At 45.4% G+C, this 22,733-nt stretch overlaps 1 long non-coding RNA gene across 1 annotated transcript; it reads right to left on the bottom strand.

Annotated features, from left to right (window-relative positions):
- Positions 1-5,733: 5,733 nt before the first annotated feature.
- Positions 5,734-22,099, bottom strand: LOC112547716 (uncharacterized). Its single transcript, XR_003091531.2, has 3 exons — positions 22,017-22,099; positions 6,034-6,127; positions 5,734-5,940 (listed from the first exon to the last, which is right to left on the bottom strand). It is a non-coding gene; the product is annotated as an uncharacterized LOC112547716 (long non-coding RNA).
- Positions 22,100-22,733: the final 634 nt, after the last annotated feature.

The raw sequence follows: 22,733 nt of genomic DNA, 5'->3' as shown, positions 1-22,733 counted from the left end.
CAAACTCCGTGCCGCATGTAGTGTTAAAAACATTTCCAGAAAATCATGCCAATCTAGACACAGCCATCGTGTATGATAGGAGAAGGGTAAGGCCAAACTTGAGTGGAGGGACAATAGGGCCAGCTTTGAGGGTATTGGGAGCTAGTACATAGGGTAGCAATGTCATGAAAATTTGACCTGGCTACCTCCATCAGAATTCTAAATGGCTACGTCTAGACTGGCCCCTTCTTCGGAAGAGGCATGCTAATTTCTAACTTTGGAATAGGGAAATCCGCGGGGGATTTAAATAAACATGGCCGCCGCTTTTTTTCCGGCTGGGGGAAAAGCCGGAAAAGAGCGTCCAGACTGGCGCGATCCTCCGGAATAAAGCCCTTTTCCGGAGGATCTCTTATTCTCTTATACTTGCAAGTAGGAATAAGAGATCCTCCGGAAAAGGGCTTTATTCCGGAGGATCGCGCCAGTCTGGACGCTCTTTTCCGGCTTTTCCCCCAGCCGGAAAAAAAGCGGCGGCCATGTTTATTTAAATCCCCCGCAGATTTCCCTATTCCAAAGTTAGAAATTAGCATGCCTCTTCCGAAGAAGGGGCCAGTCTAGACGTAGCCAATCAGTACAGGGACACTTCTTATCCTCAATTTCAACTGGGATGTAGCATGGCCAGAATGTTTCCGATTCTGTGCTGGCAGCAAACGAAACTGAAGGCATCCTGTACTGCTCTAGTCAGGACAAGCCATTTTGTTTAGTTAAATAACGGAAGGCCCTCATAATACAGAGCTGTTGGCAACCCTACTTCCTGGGAATTGAGCATTGGATTTGGGGCTTACATTTCCAGAAGAGGGATTTGCAAGTGCACCAGTTGTGACTCTCCTTTAAGGACTGGTGAATATAATATCAAATTACACTAAGAAAATACCCACACTGCATACTGCTGATTATATTTTCAGGAGATGGGGGCAGGGATGGGACCAACTTGCATAGCCCTGGCATTTGCTATTGCTTTGCAGGGGCTAAACAGTATTTTTTGTACCCAAATCCCCTTTAGTGTGGTATGTTTACAGGAGGCCTAGTACGGTACATTATCAACAGACATTTTGCTCAATGCTCCTTGAAAAGGCACTTGAAATGTACTTTGTGATGTAAGTTTTGAAGTGTGCTGTACTAAGAAGTAATGTTTACCATTTGTTCCAAAGAATGGTGACTTGCTCTTCCTCAGATCTCACTTGCAATTCCTAACACAGTGCTGCTGTTAATATCTTAACAGCATAAGCATATGACTCACTTCTTGCCTGGCTTTTGTTGTCTTGCTCTAAAATATGCTGTAATGATGAGTGAATAGGCTGATAATTAGTTACAGCTAACTCATATTCAAGTATCTCAGTACCATATCTGACTTGGGGTTGCCTACTCTCCAGTCACACAAACCCAAATACTCCTGGCTTCACTCCCTGCATGGAGGACCCCCATACATACTCACGCTATTCCCCTCCTCCATTGCTTACTCTCCCCTACCCTCACTCACTTTCTCAGGCCGAGGCAGGGGGATGGGGTGTGAGCTCTGAGAGGGAGCTGGGGTGCTGGCAGAGCTCCAAGAGAAGTCTCAGGGCTGGGACAAAGAGTTGGAGTGCCAGAAAGGGTGAGGGGTGTGGGCCAGGTGGCATTTACCTTGGATGGCTCTCAGCTGGTGGCACAGTGGAGATAAGGCAGGATCCCTGCCTACCCTAGTCCAGGCTACTCCCAGAAATGGCCAGCACAGCCTTAGGATCAGGGGTGGGTGTAGCTCTATGCACTGCCCTAACCTACAGGCACTACTGCAACAATTCCCAGCCAATGGGAGCTGTGCAATCAGCAGTAAGGTAGAGGCAATGTGCAGAGAATCTCTGCCCTTTTCCCTTCCCTCAGGGGCCATGCTAGCCATTTCTGGGACTAGCACGAAGCCAGGGTCTGCCTTAGCCCTACTTCACTGCTGGCTTTAGCAGCCTAAAATCTCCCCATTTAGTTTAGGTCACCTCAGGGAGATGCAGTATGATTCCCAGTGAAACTGCAACCCTAATCTGAACGCTGCTCAGGCCCCCATCCTCCATGTTTAATAGCATCTATCCTCATGCCATCTGCCCCTCAATTTGCAGCTTTAAATCACCAATGACTTTGTAAGTAGTAAGCAGACTCATAAGGGGGAATAGTCACAGGGTGACCAGCAAAGTAAGGCTACTCCCACAACGTACCAGTGTATAGCCTCTATTTACAGTAGCAGCTAATTTCATGCTAGCTGACAAGCTTGTCCATTTACCCATACTTGCTTTCATAGTCAATATTTTTCAGAAACTATTAAACTCACTCAGAGCAAGGCTAGAATTAACCCCTGTGAATAATCTAGATCTCAAAGGGTTTCTTTTCCTTGTACAAATGAAATGCTCTTTGCTATGACTTGCCTTTGGGGGTTTGAGTGATTCAGAATAAATGTCACTATCCCAAGTGATACAGCCAGCAGACACAGAACAAGGCAAGGCAGAAAATAAGCCACATGCACTGACTACATCCCATTCATGTGCACCACTTCTCCCCTCCTAAATCCCATATTCTCTAGCTACTGCTGTGGAAAGAACCTATTTATATAACCTTAATTGGTTATAAGGGTAACAGAGTCCACCTGCTCTGTCTGGCACAGCTGCTTTCTCTTAGCTCAGACAAGCTGGGGAGGGAGAAACTCCATGATACCTACTGGTTAGGAGTCCCACAAGCCTGCCTAGAATCTGGATTGGAATTTTAAACAGATCCCTAGGAACAGCAGTTGGCTTCCTAGGCAACCGCTGGTGGCCTGCACACATTGCTGCAGTATTTACATGGTAATTGGGGTTCCAGTAGGACAGTTGGCAGGGAGGGAAGAAGAGAGGGAGGAAGGGTTTTCAGACCATGATGTTTCTGTCATAAACCATGTTTACTGTTTTGGGTTTTTTTTTTGGAAAATTCAGACCCATGCAAGAGCCATGTTGCCTGGGCAACAGTGTTGTGCAAAGTGGCAGCTACACATGCTCTTGAAGTACCCCTCCACAGTGAATGGGATAGAATAAGGTGGCATCGAGCCAACCGTGCTGGCTTTAAACAATCATGGGTTCCCCTGTGCCAGAAGAATCAGCAAATGCCATGGCAATGATTTTTTTTTTAACTGCTCAGATGGATAAGCTGAGGATCAGCCCAAGAAGCACTTGAATTTTAATGATCTATTTATGTTTTCTATTGCATGTAGAGTTCATGGGGGCTGTGTCTAGACTGGCCAGTTTTTCCGGAAAATCAGCTGCTTTTCCGGAAAAACTTGCCAGCTGTTTACACTGGCTGCTTGAATATCCACAAAAGCACTGACGATCTCATGTAAGATTGTCAGTGGTTTTGCGGAAATACTATGCTGCTCCCATTCGGGCAAAAGTCCTTTTGCGCAAAAGGGCCAGTGTAGACAGCCCAGATTTGTTTTCTGCAAAAAAGCCCCGATTGCAAAAATGGCGATCGGGGTTTTTCTGCGGAAAAGTGCATCTAGATTGGCATAGATGCTTTTCTGCAAAAAGTGCAAAAAGCATCTGTGCCAATCTAGACACTCTGTTCCGAAAATGCTTTTAACTGAAAACTTTTCCATTAAAAGCATTTCCGGAAAATCATGCCAGTCTAGACGTAGCTGAGAAGTGCTAGCTTGGTAGCAGTGAATGTGGAAGTACCCTGCCTCAAGAAAGAGATACAATATGGGCAGTTGAAGCAAAATGCAGGACAATGTAGCACTTTAAAGACTAACAAGATGGTTTATTAGATGATGAGCTTTCATGGGCCAGACCCACTTCCTCAGATCAAATACTGGAAGAAAATAGTCACAACCATACATACCAAAGGATACAATTAAAAAAAATTGAACACATATGAAAAGGACAAATCACATTTCAGAACAGGAGGGAGATGCAGGGGAGGGAGGGGAAGGAAGGAAGGTAAGTGTCTGTGAATTGATGATATTAGAGATGGGAAGAGTGGGATGTTTGTGAGTTAATGGTATTAGAGGTGATAATTGGGGAAGCTATCTTGGTAATGGGTAAGATAGCTTGAGTGTTTGTTCATTCCTTTTTGGAAAGTGTTGAATTTTAACATGAATGACAGTTCAGAGGATTCCCTTTCAAGTGCAGATGTAAAAGGTCTTTGTAGCAGAATGCAGGTGGTTAAGTCATTGAGAGAGTGTCCTTTCTGGTTAAAATGGTAAGAAACTGTTTTTTCTTTGTGATCTTGTCTGATATCTGTTTTGTGGGCATTAATCCTTTGGCGAAGTGTCTGAGATGTTTGTCCAATGTACATAGCAGACGGACACTTTCGGCACATGATAGCATAGATTATATTTCTGGATGCGCAGGAATATGTGTTCTTGATCTTATAACTCGGTTAGGTCCAATAATGGTATCAGCAGAATGAATATGTGGACAAAGCTGGCAACTGGGTTTGTTGCAAGGGAAGGTACCAGGGTTGGTATTAGTGTGGTATGTCCTGTGGTTGTTGGTAAGAATCATCTTGAGGTTAGGTGGTTGTCTATAGGAGACTATGGGTCTGTCTCCCAGAGCCTCTTACATTTCTATCAATATGGGCAGTGGCATTGTGGTCTTCCTTTCTGCCCCTTCTGTTATTATGCCTTGGTCCTCTCCAGCAGGGATCCCCTCTGGTATAAGAGGCTATTGAGATACTTTTAAAATCCTTGGTCTCACCACTAAATTTGGAAGCAATTTTAATAAGAAGTGTGTTTATGTGATACATAACAGATATTAACCCAAACACGCTGATTTTAACTTACTGTCTTAATTGTATTCGGGGATATGGAGGCTTGGGAATGTATTTTTCTTTAGGACCCAGCTCTGCAACCTGTTGATAGTGAATAGTTCTCGTTATCACAAATAGTGCCCCAGAGGAAAGGGAAAAAGAGCAGAGCCATTAACTACCAGGAAGCAAAAAGAATAAGAGAGCCGTGTAGGACAGTCAGTACAAAAGAGGGTAGGCTGGTGAGAGTGACTGTAGAGACCTGGCAGAGAATAGACTGTGCCAGTATTCAATGGGAAGATTCTGTCAGTATAAATCACCAACCACCATCACTCAGTGAACTCCTGGTTTTTATTTTTTAATAAAATGTGAATTCCTGAGTTGCTCGGGTTTGTGCATACAGCGTATTTGCATGTCTCAAGGGCAGGGCAAGTCAGGATAGAGATGAGAGGGAGTCAAGTCTATAATGGAAAAAGAGTGGAACTGTGCACTGTGTGATAAAGAAAAGACTTTAATGCTCATTACTGAAGAGAATAACAAAGTGAATATATTGCACAGTTGCAGGAAAAACTGCATTCCTGCTCCCTTCAGCACCTCCTAGCCCTGGCCCACTTAATTAGATGGTTAGAAGCCAAGGCCTTTTTCAGATAGAATAGTGATAGAAATGTAGCCGTGTTAGTCTGGTGTAACTGAAACAAAATACAGGACTATGTAGCACTTTAAAGACTAATAAACTATCTTGTTAGTCTTTAAAATGCTACATAGTCCTATATTTTTCAGATAGGAATGTGTGTTCCTCTCCATCCATGCCACAGTCTTAAGGCTGCAGTTCTCTTGTCATTCCCTATACCTATACCAGCAGATCTGCCTTTAATTCAGCACCTGCATTCTACTGTCTCGGGGACAATGATTAATCAATGATCAGCCAGCTTTTGTAAAGCACCATTGATGTATTTAGGGCAAAAACAATACAGCGAAAGTATCATAAACAGTCTACATAGATGCCTGGGTTCCTGGTCTATCTCTGTATTTCGATTCTTGATTCCAGAGTGAGTCAGCTGAGCCAGATTCTTTTACAGTCTGAGACCTCTGTCTCTCAGGCCTCCTGATCGTGGTAATGCCAGTCAGTGCTACTGCCCACGAGCGGTGAAACACCAAAAGTCTGGGTATCTGCAAATGAAAGCTTGAATTAATTACATTCCCACCTTATGTCCCCAGTGATTCCAGGAAACCAACCCAACAAGACAGGAATACGATACATACACCACTTGTTGATACGATTGTTTATGAATATTCCATGTGTCCATAGCTTCTGGCACATCACCTCTGAAGTTTCTAGTCTTCCAAGGTCTCACATCTGTCACAGAACATAAGAGAGACATGGTATTCATTATGAAAGGGAGTGTGCAAGCACTTAAGTGAAAACTAAGCTCCAAATACCACATCTGAAAAAAATGCATTAAAATGGATGAACCTGCCCATATGAAATTCATTAATCTCACTATATCCTCAAAAAAGAAGAGTGATCTGACTATAGGACTTTTGATGTGGGTCCCTTTGGGGGGTAGGGAGGAGGAGAATTTCATTGCTGCCATAGGACCAAAGCCTCAGACATGGGAATACAAGGGTAAAGGGTATATTAGTCTGAGGATAGCCTGGCTAACGTGGAAGGAATGTGGAAAGGTTCCATAGGAAAATCCATGGAGCAGCTCAGGTTATTGCAGCTCTGCAAGCAAGACACATGTAGCACACACACCGAGCATAACCTATTAATGCTTGTTCACTCTTCACACTATGGGTACGTCTAGATTGGCAAGATTTTGTGCAAAAGTGGCCGCTTTTGCGCAAAAACTTGCCAGCTGTCTACACTGGCTGCTTGAGTTTGTGCAAGAGCACTGACTTTATAATGTATAAAATCAGTGCTCCCACTCAGGGATAAGCCCTCTTGTGCAAGAATACTTGCGCAAGAGGGCCAGTGTAGACAGGCACCTAAATTTTTTGCTCAAGGAAGCCCGATGGCTAAAATGGCCATCGGAGCTTTCTTGCGCAAAAGCGTGTCTAGATTGGCACGGATGCTTTTGCACAGAAGCACTTTTTTGCGCAAAAGCATCCTTGCCAATCTAGATGCGCTTTTGCGGAAATACTTTTAACGGAAAAACTTTTCCATTAAAAGTATTTCCGCAAAATCATGCCAGTCTAGACGTAGCCTATATGTGAAGAGCATGTTCACTCTTCATACTGTATGTGTCATTTACGCAGTCCACAAACACTTCCTAGTTAATTTGGAACCTATTTCACATACCTGTATGGTGGCAGAATTAGATTTGTATCCTAGCACCAAGGATTTGTATGTTGTGTGCAGCTGCCCCAGCGTACAGAAAATAGAGCTATTTTCTTTGACTTTAATTAAAGCAAGCAATCATCACAATCATAGCACTAGGCAACCATACAGCTATTTATCTCTCAGCCTCCTGGAGGACACAATTAAATATATTGAGACTTACTCCCTTCCTCCACATCCACTGTTTTTTATACCCCTTCAGAATCTGTTTAATTTTTGCCATGCATAGATTTTTTTCAGGCTTAACATGGGATTTGAAATTAAAATAGCACTTGCTTATGTAGTGCTACTTGTACTGAGGTCAGCAGAGTTTTGTGATCAGCAATGGTGGGTAACACAAAGGAAGCTTGGGGCTTAAAACTTAGATTTAGGTGCCCATGGCCCAGGTTTTGGCTAAAGTGCAATCCACAGCTCCTGTGTAACCCTGTAGGCACCTAAACTCACTTGGCACTGAAGTTTTCGGTGTCCTTAGCACTTATGTTTCTGTCTCTGGTTATGTGCTCTGTGCCTCATTCTAGGTGTCTGGGCACCCACATAAGCCCCAAAGCAATTCATAACCATGAAATGTAGGGCTGAAGAATGAAATCGCCCTTTTAATGAATTACAGCTACCAAAGTGATGTTATGTAACCTCATGAATTGCAACCCATTTTTAATTAATGGGATTTTAAAAATGAAACAGTACTAACTATTTTTGGATTAAGTTGTTAGTAGCCTGTTTAATACCTTTTTAATACATTGTAACTAAAGTGACTCCATATTATAACTGAAACCCCATTTTAATATTTGTACTGCCTTAACTCTGTTTAAAGTTAGGGCTGTGGGGGTGTAATCCAATTTACAAGTGTAAATGTGGGGGTGTGTATAAAGGGAACAGTCCCTGAAGCCAGTCTGTCTGGGTGGCCAGCTACCAGCACCACCTTGGTGGCTGAAGTACAATGTGAGCAAGTGCTGCAAAAGAACCCATCCAAGAAAGAGACAAAAGCCCCATTAAAAAAAAAGAGATTTGCATCTGCATCTGTCATAGAGTGCTCTGGATCAGTGGAACAGGACAGAATCTATGAACTAAAACATATTTTAAAATGGGTGAAAAACTATAGGGCTGGGTCTTTCAGTTTATAATTCTCCAGGAGTATCAGTGTGCACAGGCATAACCCAACTACCCTCCTCATGTGTAGACCTCATGGCCAGTGAACTAGAATGGGCCATTGAGGCTGATAATTATATCCATCCTTAGGACTGTATGTATGAATGTGTGTATGTGTGGTGGATCATTTTAGACGCTAGGGATGGCAAATGAATTCTGTATTCACAATAAATGTGGCATATTGCCTTATCCCCCTAACAAGATTCTGCTAGTTCTGTTTCTCTAAGTGCAATAAGAAAGTACCCGTATATACTCGAGTATAAGCCGAGTTTTTCAGCACAGTTTTTGTGCTGAAAAATGCCCCCCTCGGCTTATACTCGAGTCAGCATCTCGAGAACTGAGGCGGGCAAAGCCTCAGAGGCGCGGGACCCCTCCCCCCCCCGCGGCTGCGGCTTCAGTCCGGGAGCCTGTGGTCTGCTGGGGACGGTCCCCAGCAGACCACAGGCACCCAGATTGAAGCGGCAGCAGCGGGGGGGTCCCGCGCCTCTGAGGCTTTGCTCTGGCAAAGCCTCAGGGGCGCGGGGAACCGCCGCTGCTGCCGCTTCAATCTGGGTGCCTGTGGTCTGCTGGGGACCGTCCCCAGCAGACCACAGGCTCCCAGATTGAAGCAGCAGCCGCGGGGGGGTCCCGCGCCTCTGAGGCTTTGCCAGAGCAAAGCCTCAGGGGCGCGGGGAACCGCCGCTGCTGCCGCTTCAATCTGGGTGCCTGTGGTCTGCTGGGGACCGTCCCCAGCAGACCACAGGCTCCCAGATTGAAGCGGCAGCCGCGGGGGGGTCCCGCGCCTCTGAGGCTTTGCTCTGGCAAAGCCTCAGAAGCGCGGGAACCCGCCCGGTGCCCCTGGTCTGCTGGAGACGGTCTCCAGCAGACCAGGGGCACCGGAGCAGCTTTCGCCCCGACTTCCGGGGCTAGACCCGGTATCTATCTTCATTTTTTACATTTACCAGTAGCTGCCTCATTTCCTACCCTAGGCTTATACTCGAGTCAATACTTTTCCCCAGTTTTTGGGGGTAAAATTAGGTGCCTCGGCTTATATTCGGGTCGACTTATACTCGAGTATATACGGTAGATGGACTTCTACCTTCATCTCATTCAGGGCCTAATCTGGTAGATGCCTCTGAGGTCATGTTCAATTTCCCTTTGGCCAGAGTGGGAGGAGATGTAACTACTGAGCTATTCTGATATAGGGCACTGTCAGTCTCTCATGGTGAAGGTGCCCTAACGTTCCCAGTCACATCCTCTTGTGCACAATTACTGTGCCACTATGGATTAAAATACTCAAATAAGTCAATTCTCCCGCTCTGTCTATGTGTGTGTGTGTGTGTGTATGGGGGGGAAGGGAGCCAGCTATCCAGCAGCAAAGCTCCAGGGGCAGACACTATACCTGCAGAGGTCTATAAAGCTGGCAGTCACGTACTCACAGAGAAGCTCACCGAGTTGTTCCAGTCTTTTTGGGAGCAAGGATCCATTCCTCAGGAACTCAAGGATGCATCCATTGTACATCTCTATAAGAGGGAGGGCAATCGACAGGTATGTGACAATCATCGGGGAATTTCACTGCTTTCCATCGCAGGTAAAATTCTTACAACAGTGATGTTACATCGTCTGGTCACTCATCTGGTGGGGCTACGTCTAGACTGGCCCCTTCTCTGGAAGAGGCTTGCAAAGCAGGCAAGTCAGAATAGGGAAATCCGCGGGGGATTTAAATATCCCCCGCGGGATTTAAATAAACATGGCCACCGCTTTTTTTCCAGCTTGGGGAAAAGCCAGAAAAGAGCGTCTAGACTGGCGCGATCCTCCAGAATAAAGCCCTTTTCCTTGCAAGTAGGAATAAGAGATCCTCTGGAAAAGGGCTTTATTCCGAAGGATCGCGCCAGTCTAGACGCTCTTTTCCGGCTTTTCCCCCACGGATTTCCCTATTCTGACTTGCCTGCTTTGCATGCCTCTTCCGGAGAAGGGGCCAGTCTAGACATAGCCCTGGAGTGTGGCTTCCTGCCGGAGTCATAATGTGGCTTTCATAAGAGTTGCGGGACTATTGACGTGATCTTTGCCGCGCACCAATTTCAGGAGAAGTGTCAGGAGCAGAATCGTGATCTTTACATAACCTTTGTTGACCTCACGAAAGCCTTCGACACTATCAGCCGACAAGGTCTGTGGAGGATCATGTCAAAGTTTGGCTGCCCCCCCAAATTCATTCAGATGGTACTCCAGTTTCATGATGGCATGATGGCCAGAGTGCTAGATGGTGGAGAATCTTCTAAGGCATTCCCAGTCACCAATGGCGTCAAACACCTACACTGTTCAGCATCATGTTTACTGCTATGCTGAATGATGCCTTCCAGGACAGTGTTGCCGGAATCAGCCTTAAGTACAGAGTGGACGGGAATCTTTTCAACCTGAGGAGACTTCAGGCTATCACCAGAGTGAAAGAGACTGTTCTGAGAGACTTCTTGTTTGCCGACGATTGCGCCTTGTATGCTGGCTCTGAAGCAGAGATGCAAATTAGTGTGGACAAGTTCTGCACAGCTTGTGACAACTTTGGACTCACCGTTAACAGCAGAAAGACCGAAGTCATGTGTCAGCCTGTCCCTTATGCACCGTACACAGAACCCACAATCACAGTCACAGGGCAGATGCTACAGGCAGTGGACCAGTTCACTTACCTCGGCAGTACTCTTTCCCATGCAGCTAACATTGACATAGAAGTCACATGCAGAATAGCGAAGGCAAGTTCTGCTTTTGGTAGACTGCGCCCCACTGTATGGGAACGTCGAGGAATCAGCCAAGCAACAAAACTGAAGGTCTACAGAGCCGTGGTACTAACCACCCTCCTGTATGCCTGTGAAACATAGAGGCTACATCTACATTGGCCCCTATTATGGAATAGGCATGCAAATGTAGCACTTTGGAAGAGGCAAATCCACGGGGGATTTAAATATCCACCGCGGCATTTTCATTTTCATGGCAGCCGCTTTTTTCTGGCTTGGAGATAAGCCGGAGAAAAGTGTCCAGACTGGCGCTTGCAAGTAGGAATAAGAGATCCTCCGGAATAGGGCTTTATTCCGGAGGATCGTGCCAGTCTGGACGCTTTTCTCCGGCTTATCTCCAAGCTGGAAAAAAGCGGCGGCCATGAAAATGCAAATGCCGCGGGGGATATTTAAATCCCCTGCGGATTTGCCTCTTCCAAAGTGCTACATTTGCATGCCTATTCCGTAATAGGCGGCCAGTGTAGACACAGCCAGACTGTGTATCGGAGGCACGCAAGACAGCTTAATCACTTCCACATGACTTGTCTTCGCAGAATATTACGCATCAGATGGCAAGACAAAATACCAGACACTGAGGTTCTCTCTAGAGAAAGTTTACCATCAGTCCATACTCTGCTGATGAGTGCACAGACTAGATGGGCAGGTCATGTTATTCGTATGCTGGACAAACATATACCTAAGCAGCTCCTTTTTGGAGAACTCTCTACTGGTAAATGCTCGCATTGTGGACAGAGGAAACGTTACAAAAACACACTCAAGGCCTCCCTGAAGTCGTTCGGAATTGATACAACCACCTGGGAATTGCTGGCACACAACCGCCCTGCCTGATGCAGTCTCATCCACAAGGGATGCCAAGCTCTCGAAATAAGGCACATCTCTGAAGCACAACACAAGCGCGTGCTGCGCAAGTCCAAAGCTACCAGCACAATGATTGCAATGCCTACACGTCTGCCTGACATGTTCCAGGACATTTGGTGCCCGAATTGACCTGATAAGTCATCTTTGGACACACTGTATCCAGTCTCAAAGCACTTAGTGGTGTTGAGGTCTTCATCGACCATGATGGACGAACAACAGACGGGGGGGGGGGGGGAGGTGACCAGAATTTGAAGAGGGGTCTCCTACTTCCAAGGTGAGTCCTCTAAACCAGTGTTTCTGAAAGTGTTCCACGGAATCACTCTCAGAAACACATTAACTGGCTGCTCTGGTTTGTTTATTTACCGGTGTCATGGCCACGGAGCCTCGTGGCTCCCATTGGCTCCATTTCATCCTTTGCAGCCAAGGGGAGCTGTGGGAACACTTTCAGAAACACTGCTCTAAACACTGGGCTAAAAGTTGTGCTAGGTCACCTTCAGCTCCTGGTCTTCAACGGTTTTTCTGTGGATCAACAGAGGTGCCTAAGTCATTCCCCACATGGAAACAACTTGGGTGTCTCAGCTGCCTGACACTGGAGAGGGGGTTCCATGTGAAGGGTACTAAGCAGCATGGGCAGCAGGAAAATGTTCCCTTTAACTTTTTCCATACATGTGCAGAATAAATTGTGTGTGCGCTGAGGCATGTGTGGATGGGCACCACTAGTTGAAACACATGCTGGCAGCTGTGGGCATTTTGCTAATCAGAGTGGGCAGCATTTGGATCTTTCCTGGGTGCCTGGCCAAGCACTCAGCTTATAGGGAATACTGCTGACAGAGTGAAGATAAGCCCCTCAAAAATGCCATGTGTGGCCCACCCATACTCCATCCCCAGTTCCTCTCCTGCTTCTGGCTTTTCTGGGTGGCCAGTCTCCCTGCACTCCAGGGCCAGAAAGTCTGGGTCTGCACTGCCTGGCCTCCCCACACTCTGGGGCCCAGAGGAATGCGTCTGTGCTGCCTGGCAACTCTGAGCTCTAGGGCTGGGAAGCAGGTCCCAGTGACTACAATAGGGGCAGGACTCCAGCAGGGCCTCAAGCTGAGAGACTAGCCTCCACAAGTCAGGGCTTCACCCAATGCCCATGCTAAGCAGAGGTAGGTGAAGCCTAGTACATACCCCTCTGGTTGGCCTCTTCCATCCTAGATGGCCCTGGGCCAGGCATGCTGACATTTGTGGATCACATTTCAAGGTGCCTTTTTCTCTCAATGTACTAATAGGCACAATACCTCAGAGCATGGCAATATCTAGGTTCCTTTGCAGATCCAGGTACATGTGCATGTTTGTTCTGTAACCCAAGCAGAGCACAAAACACTATCGGGTCAAATTCTGATTTCACTTACACTAGTATAAATCTAGTAAAGCCATTTTGACTTAAGAACTGCACCAGTGTGAATGAGAAGGGAATTAGTTCCTGCATGATAGCAATGATTTTCCTCCCTGACTTAGCAGTAGGTCCAAGGTATCCGACTTACCTTCTAAGACATCAACTGAGGAAAGTATTTGTGTTCACTGTTGTACTAACCCATTTAAGACCCAACCCATTTAAGGCTTTATAGGTCATAACTAAAACCTTAAATTGTGCCCAGAAACATACCGGAAGCCAGTGCAGCTGCCGAAGCACTGGCATAATGTGCTCCATATAATGAGTATTAGTTAAGACTCGAGCAGCAGCATTCTGGACCAGTTGAAGTTTCTGAAAGCTCTTTAGAGGCAGCCTCACATAAAGCGCATTACAGTAATCCAGTCTAGATGTAACAAGAGCATGGATCACTGTGGCCAAGTCATGCTTGTTCAGGAAGGGTTGTAGCTGGCAGATCAGCCGAAGCTGCCCGAAAGCACTCCTAGCCACTGAAAAAACCTGGTTTTCAAATGTTAAAAAAGGTCCAGGAGGACTCCCAAGCTACGTACCTGTTCTTTCAGGGGCCTGCCCTGTTAGGCCTCAGACCTTTCAGATGCAGGTGTTGCCTGCAGCCATTACTGGGGTGGGCTCAAAGCCAGGAGGCTGTGCCTGGTGGTGGGCTGCCCCAAAGGGGCAAGCCCTTCGGGGGCAGATCGAGGACAAGGGTTTGTGTTGTGTAGAGTTACCAGGTAGTCATAAAAAAAAAATACCGGACAAGCTTCAGGGAGGGACCGGCCGGGAGGGGAGCAGTGCTGGCCGGGAGGGGGCCAGGAAACAGAATTAATGGAGGGGAGGGCAACGGGGCTGGCTGGGGAAAATGGGGGGGCTGACGGGAAGCAGGGCCAGTCGGGCAAAATGGGGCTGGCTGCAGGATATCAGGGGGGCAGCCAGCAGGGGAAGAGCTGGCCGAGGGAGCTCAGGAGGCGGAGGGGAGAACTGGCCGCCAGAAGCAGGGCTGGCCGTGGGTGCAGCAGGACTGGCTGGGGAAGATCCAGAGCAGGAACCAGCCAGTGGGAGGCAGAGCTGGCACCCGGGGGGTGGGGGGGCGAAGAGAGGGACTGGCCAGGGAAGGCCGGGAGGAGAAGTCGGAAAGAATCAACCAACCAGCTGGCTAGGAGGGGGCGGGGAAGAGAGTCAGCCGACAGGGAGCAGGACTGACCTGGTCTGTGCGGATCTCAGGGTGCTCCCGTCCCGTGTGAGTAAATCCGGCTGCAGCTCCACCACACGCTTGACCAGTGCGCAGGAGCATGGACCAGGCTGCCCCTCCTCCTCCTCATACACAACTGCAGTGTGATGCCGTTGCAAAGAAAGCAAATATGATTCTGGGATGCATTACTAGGTGTGTTGTGAGCAAGACACGAGAAGTCATTCTTCCGCTCTATTCTGTGCTGATTAAGTCTCAATTGGAGTATTGTCTTCAGTTCTGGGCACCGCATTTCAAGAAGGATGTGGACAAATTGGAGAGGGTCCAGAGAAGAGCAACGAGAATGATTAAAGGTCTAGAGAACATGACCTATGAGGAAAGGCTGAAGGAATTAGGTTTGTTTAGTTTAGAAAAGAGAAGATTGAGGGGGGACATGATCGCAGTTTTCAGATATCTAAAAGGGTGTCATAAGGAGGAGGGAGAAAACTTGTTCATCTTGGCCTCTGGGGATAGAACAAGAAGCAATGGGCTTAAACTGCAGCAAGGGAGGTTTAGGTTGGACATTAGGAAAAAGTTCCTAACTGTCAGGGTAGTCAAACATTGGAATAAATTGCCCAGGGAGGTTGTAGAATCCCCATCTGTGGAGATATTTGATAGTAGGTTAGATAAATGTCTATCAGGGATGGTCTAGACAGTATTTGGTCCTGCCATGAGGGCAGGGGACTGGACTCGATGACCTCTTAATGTCCCTTCCAGTCCTAGTATTCTGATTCTATGATTGGCCACTAAAGTTAATGAGAAAATGCCGAAAAAGCTTGACACTGAAAGGAGAACCCTAGTCTTGGGAAACTGGTGTTTTCCCCACTTTGAGTATCTATGATGACTGAGCAGGGGAGAACCTCCTGCAAGCCCTATTGAAGAGGGAGGGGGTATGAAGTGAAATTGATCCAGAAATTGGGGAAGTGACTTGGCAGGTGCTTTTCAGAAAAAGCAGCATCAGCTCTGGGAAGCAATAGGTAACTGTATTAGATAAAGGGAACATATCTCATTTGGAAGTGTAAAGCTTGTGGTCACATCTCTATTTTGTGTCTAACTTGCATGTGTTTGCTTTCCCCCAATTATCTGAGCTTGGCATCCATTGTTTTTCTATTAAATAACCCTTTGTTAATTTTACCTCCAGACAGGTCTCTTGTATGGAAAGGGATTGACAACTGGGGGCTGGTTTCACACCTTTGAGAGTGACAAAGCAGAGGGCAGAAGTCAGTGTGTCTGATTGTTAATGACTTGATGGATAGATTTGGGGAGACTGGAATGGCTGTTATCACACTGCAAGGATTAGCTATGCTGGTGGAAGCCAGGGTGAGACCTCTCTGTCTTTGGGCAGGCTACTGAGGTCGGAACTCTGAGCCACGGCCGACCAGTATTAAGGCACTCAAGGTTACAGGGCAGGCAGTGATCTAGTGGTCTAGGTGATCCACAAATGACACAAGTACTGTCACATTTGGGTTCTTAATAGAAAGTCAGACAACTTGATGTTACATCTTTAATTAGGGAGTCCTCCAGAAATATAATACTTCTAATGCTTCACAGCACTTGGCAGTTACTGGCTCACTTTACGTTGGCAAGCTAAAAGTGCCCTTGCGATAACAAATATATTTAATTGCTAATTATCATATTTTTACCAAGAAGCCTTCACATTCTTGCATTGCTAATACATACCCTGATCAAACATAGAGGCTTTTGGCTAGCTAGTGCTTTCTCATTTATTAAAGTAGCATTTAGAAGTAGAATTAATAATTTAAAAAAAGAGAATGCTGACATTTTAGGAAGTGGTTTTTCAACAGCAGGCAGGGTTTGTAATAACAGGAATGGCCAGCTCCTTGCCTCACAGACTAGGTGCTTCACTGTCTTAATTCACCATGTTTCCAATAAGCCAGGGTACAGCATATGCAAAATTACTGCCAACTCCATCTCCTGATCAGCAACATTGTTTGTACAGTGATATGTGTCTTGGTCTACCAGTTGTTACCTTTACCACATTTATAAACAGACATCTCAGAGCAGAGTTTTTGTGTTATACTATGAAATGCATCCAAGCTTACCCCATCCAAAAACCACTGACCATGATTTAATAATGGTCCATCACAGTGATTGGTGGTGGTATAACTTACTCAGCTGGTAGTGGTGTCTAATGATAGACAAGATCATACAAATGTGGTTAGTTTGTTTTTGAAAGCCAGAACCAGGTTTTTAATTAAAACGAAACAAGTTGGATTCCACCTATCTAAAATAGCATTATAAACAAATTCAAATATACGCTATTTGCAAAGGTTATTTAACTAAATATAACCCTCTACATAAACAATATTTCTATCTAGCTCCATGTGTACTAGCTATTATCATACAGTTTATTTTATTTTTAGTTCCAGGCTCCCTTTTCCTCAGATCCCTTACTAGGTGCTGTTAAATGCTCAAGTTAGTCTTTGAATCTCAGAAGAGCCTCTTTTCAAATCAGTTTCTTCAGGAAAAGATTCCAGTGCTTCTTGCTTCGGGAAGGGGGCAGAGGGTGCACATTACACCAGACCCACAGGATCTAAACCACATCTGCTTCTCTTGTCCCAGATTTCTGGAACCACATGAATCAGAGCTAATGACAGATGTTCAAAAACATGCCACAGCTGTGGACAAACTTGACCAGCCAGTTTTAAGCTCACAGGACCTTCCTGTACATCTGTCTTGGTCACATCCTCTGACTTTGTTTTTTCTCAGGCTTAGTATACCTCCATACCTGTGACTGCCCTCTCCCCTCACTCTGGTTCTCTCCACTTACTCTTAGACTATGTCTACACTGCGAGTTTTTGCAGCAGAAAATATGCGGGACTCCAGGAGAGGCATAAGGATCTTGCGCAAAATGGGGTGTTTGCATAAAATGGAGGCGGAAACGGAAGCAGGAAGAAAAACCCTTGCACAAAAAGAAAGGGCAGAAAATATGCTAATGAGATCGCGACTTATGCTAATGAGTCACAATCTTTAATATTTTCTGCTGCAAAAACTCGCAGTGTAGATAAAGCCTTAGTCTCTTTCTCTTTCTTCCAGATTCCCCATGCCAACCTATGTCCTTCACCTGCTACCCTCTTCTCCTCCATCTGTTACTTCCTCTCCCCTGGAAGGGAGACACCACATCCTCCAACTCTCTCAGACAGAGTGGTTACTTCCTCACTATAGAACAATGGCTGCACTTTCACCCAGAATGCACCCTAAAGAATAAAATCCCTTACTGGGGTTGAATCCCTTTACCATATCCACCAATTTTTTAGCCTATATTTTCACTGATCCCTGCAGTTCTTTGAGCAAAATCTTGTGATGACTTAGGCACTAGGGAAACCAATAAACTGTCACAGAGCTTGGTGCCTGTAAATGTAATTGGGTGTCTATTGCATTCTAAGGGTGTTCTAGCACACTAAATACAAGCAGAAAAGGTATTTACTCTCTCTTTACTCAGAGGATCTCATCTGTGACTGATTTGATTTTGTTCCGTGCCACCCATTTCTAAAGCTTATTTTTCTAAGCTTGCAATAGCAAAGGAAAAGTTTGTCATTTTGCATGATATTTTCCTAGTTTAACATTACTATTGATATCAACAGTAGAAAAAGGCAAGCAAGTAAACAGAGATTTGATGGAAAAGATGGCTAGACTGTAAAATGAATGCACTGAAGCTGGAGTACATTGCATTGTACTCACAATATTTCTGCTTTTCTCACTGCACAAAGGAAAGAAACAGAGAATCAAACAGAGCTGGCTGATGAAAAATAGCAAAGATTTCACTGGTGTTCCCATGGAGCTTCCATTTGAAATTAAATGGAGCCACGTGAGGTGTCGAATCTCATTCCCTCACAAGATCTAGCTGCATGTTTAACTGGCAGCACTGTATACTGGCCTTCCCAGACTGCTTTTCTAGATACAAAGCTTAGGGGAAATCTTGAAACAAAAAACATGTTAAGCAAAATGGATGATGGTTCCGATTTAAGACTCTTCAGCCTTTTTTGTAGCACGTATCTCTGTGTTTCCAGGATCAAATTCAAGTCTGGTGTTGCACAGTGCAGCCCATATGGCACATAAGCTTATGAGCTGGTCTCAGTTCCCCAAAGTCAACAGTACTAGACACAAAGGCATTTGTTATTTAACATTGTGATAAAAGAGGATGTGACTTGAGATTTAAATGACCTAAAACATCACTTGTGTTTAGGAATTCCCTTGCCAGAAGTAAATCTGCTTTTTCTTAAAAACTTGGAAGTGATCAGCTCCAAGATGTGCATATGCCCCTAAAGTTGCTGTACCAATAGATTTCAGATGGTTCTGAAGCACTCTTTTCATTTTGAAAGAAATGGCCTGAGAGCAACAGAAGACTGCACCTAGTCTGATGTCTTTGCCTCTGTCAGTATTTTAGGTTTTGTCCTAAGGAAATAGTCTTTAATTTCCAGGCTTTGATAGATAAAATGACAAATGAAAGCCTTCCAATACTAGTTGATCTTAAAACGTCCTAAGGGGAAAGGTGTTCCTGAATTACTACATTCTGCTAGGCTTTTATTTCAAAGATTTTATTTCAGATTACAAAAAAGAAAATGTTCCAAGATGCTGGACTACAATTCCTATCTTCATGTCATTCCTCTTCACCAAACATTCACTAACTGTAATGCCAGCACCCATTCATCATCATCGACGACAACCAGGGACTCAGCACCTGTTGGTGTCCGATGCCTCCCTCACTATTTCCTTCCAGCTTTCCCTGTCCAGTGCGGAGTGGCTTAGTTTCTGTAGACTAGCTCCACACCAATCTACTATATCATCTACCCATCTACCCATTCTCTGTGGGGTCTGCCTCTCCTGTTTGGACCATCCATTATGCTGAATACCAGGGTCTTAACTTTTCGCTCGTCGTTCATACTGCAGATAGGCCCGAATAGCTGTAACTTTCATTGTATAACCTTCTGCAGTAGGTTCTCTTTCAGCTGTATCTTCCTGTATAATTCCTCACTAGTGACCGTCTCAGGATCTTTCTATAACAACTCCTCTTGAATGCCAATATCCTCCTCTTCGAATCTTTCATTATCACCCATGTCTCACATCTGTACAACATGCTGCTAAATACACATTTTCAAGACGCTCAGCTTCATTCCTAAAATAATTGCTTTACTTTTCCAGATCTTATCCATCACCTTCAAACTCACTCTTGGTTTTACTATTCTAGTCGCTATTTCCTTCTTACAGTCTAGATCATACGTCATGTTGCTCCCCAAATACATGAACTTCTCTACATTCTCTAGTTTGGTCCCATCTACACTGATCTTCCTTCCTATTTCCTTATATCCAAATACCATTCCTCAATGTTATTTCCAGACACAATGTAAACCTTCTGTAAGTGAAAAATATTTTTGTCATGCAATCCTCCAAATGCTGGTAAATATTTAGATGTAATCATAAGTTGTTCCTTTTGTTAACTGGGGAAATAAACCTCTAAGTTTACTTTGTCGCCTTGATATATTTTTCTTGGCTTTCTCCATAAGGCAACGTTATCAAGAACCAATGAAGCTGTCACTATTTGCAAAACATGCTAGGTGCTTGTGCCACTATTGACATGTCTAATACAATATTTCGATAGTTTTCTCAACTCTGAACTGCCTCCAATGCAAAATCTTTCTTATTTAAAGAATTTTGAATTGGTTACAATTTGACTTGTATATATTATCTGTTCAGAGCATTACAAATGACAGTGTTTAGTGGCTCTTTCCTCTCTCTGTCCTGGTGGGGCAGAGGGTTACCAGTGTTTGTTTGTTGCTCTTGCTACAAAAGTGTTTAATGCACAAATTAGCATTTATATCTGTTCATGGTGTCTATGAAACTGTTCCAAATGGAAGTAGTGTTTTATGCCCATTCTGTACTCATGTTGCTCAGATGAAAATAACTAGACCAGAAGGCCCAGTAAAGAACCATGTGAGTTATTGGTGTTTTCTCCCAGTACAAGGTTTTTAATGCAGCTTTGGCATTCATACCATAGCTATTCCATCTACTTCTAGTCACATGAGCCTAGCCCTGATCCGGAACTCTGATCCGGCATGCTGGGGATCTGACCAGTCCCAAACCAGGAAGTTTACTGGACAAGGGGCCCCAGCCACTGAGGTCCTATTCAAGCCATTGGCCCCCGGCCTCAGGGCTCTGCTTCCCGCTGCTGGCTTAGCTCTCTGGTCCAGCAACATTCGTGGTCTTGCTGTGCCATTTTTTTCTCTGTGCGTTTGCCAATCCTGGGGCACCCACCCCAACCATGCTGGACCACAGATGTTGTAGATCAGAATCCTGGACTAGAGAGGTTCAACCTGTAGCTCATAAAGCTCTCCTGTGAACGTTTCTAAAGGAATTTGATCCTACAATCATTTATAATAATGTGGTGTTTTATAAAACTAGAACAACTAAGGCATTGTTAATTAGAGTAATTACTCATTTAACACGTGCCTGCTTAACATGTTTTCGCGATAGCACAATTTTTGGGGGGGAACGGTTTTTGAACAACACAACCGTCCGCGAAATAACATGGTTTCCCCAGCCAGCCGGTTGCTGGTGGCTGCGCGGGGCTTCCCCCGCTTCCCTGCAAAACGGCGGAGGGTTCGCTGCTCACTGCGCCATTCCCTGGAGACCCCCTCTTGCCAGACGCCTTGCTCCCTCTCCTCCACTCCCAATTGCAGGCCGGTGGCTGGGTTTCTCCAGCTGGCTGGTCACCGGCAGCTGTGCGGGGCTTCCCCTGCTTCCCTTCAAAGCTGCCACAATAGTAGCAGCAGCAGCTGGGAGCTCCAGGCCCTTTTGAAGTGCCGCAGGAGCACCGTTCTGAGGCTTCATGGAGCTCTGAGAGATGAGAGGGAGCGCCCAGCACTATGCTCTAGGGAGGTGCTAAGAACTGACTGTGGTAGGTTATAGATGTCATGCCAGCAGCTGGGAGCTGGTTTTTGGTTGTGAATGGGTTCTGGGAAGAGGTAAGCAAGTAATGTTAAGTACCAAGCAATAGCTGCAGACAGTGGAGGGGAACCAAGGGAGCAGCTGCCCCAGGGCCTGCAGATTTAAAAGGACCTGGAACTTGTGGCCTCTGCCATCACTATTGCTGCAGTGGCCAGAGCCCATCAACTTGCCCCTGGGGGTGGCATTCCAGCCCTGGTGTTGCCAAAGGGATGAGTGAGAGACTATTCCCCAGCCTTGTCACTTCTGCCTGAGGTCCTGCCCTTTCCAGGGGGCCCAGAGCCAGCCCCCCCACCGGGCCTGGCGTTGTCTCTCATCAGCCCTCGTACTGAAGTTTTTTAGAAAGTAAAAATAGTTAAACTTTCTATCCTGTAACATTCTGTACAATCAAGAATTTAAAAAATTAAAATGTGAATGTGACTTGTCACAGACAGAAAGGAGTATTAGCATGTAAGTGTACCAGAGGGTTTGCTTAGTTGTCTAAGATTTTGAAACAGATGCTCATTGAAATCACTAGTTCAAATTCTTAATAGGGCTCACTCTAATTTTAGTCCTTCCGAGATAGATGGATAGATCCTCTTCAGCCCGCTCTGCCCCATTTCAACAGCACCTCTAAAAATTCAAGTCTTATCCGTCCTGCAGGGATATTAAAGATCTCATGCACTCTGTGAAAGCACTGGGTTGCCATGGTGCCCTTGTGACATTTTCTACTCTTGCCCTGGCCCCTCTTGTTTGTTGTCCTCTGCATGATTTGATCCACCTGTTTGCTCCCCACGTGTGGTTGCACATCAGTGATGTTGTGCAGTATGAAAGGCACTATGTAAACATAAAAAAACCCAAACAAACAAAACTTTGACATAGTTTCACATGCAGTAGGGCTTTGTCAGAGAGCTCTTTGAGCTAAACTATTTGATCTCTGTGGAGATCAATTCTTTTATCAAGTAAAATCTAAATGTTTAATCCATCAGAGGTGCCTTTAACTAGGCAATTCATTGCCTTGGAGAAAACAAAATGTTCCTCATTATCCACAGCCATCTCTACCTTCCCAGGACAAACACAAATTAGAGACCATTTGAGCTCTACTGTGATTTGTTTCAAGTCAGTGGAGTTACCCCAGGGATAAAACTTGGCCCAGACATTTTAATATGTGATAGTAAATCACTAAAACCACCATCCCCATCTGTTCAGTTATGTGGCCAGAGTGTGAGCATTTCACATTCAGTACATGGCAGAAATACATCAGCACGCAGTTCTAAA

This window comes from Pelodiscus sinensis, chromosome 10 (assembly GCF_049634645.1).
Source record: "Pelodiscus sinensis isolate JC-2024 chromosome 10, ASM4963464v1, whole genome shotgun sequence".
NCBI classification, from domain to species: domain Eukaryota; kingdom Metazoa; phylum Chordata; order Testudines; family Trionychidae; genus Pelodiscus; species Pelodiscus sinensis.
The sequence above is the reverse complement of the archived record's forward strand: the minus strand, read 5'-3'. Positions and strand labels throughout refer to the sequence as shown.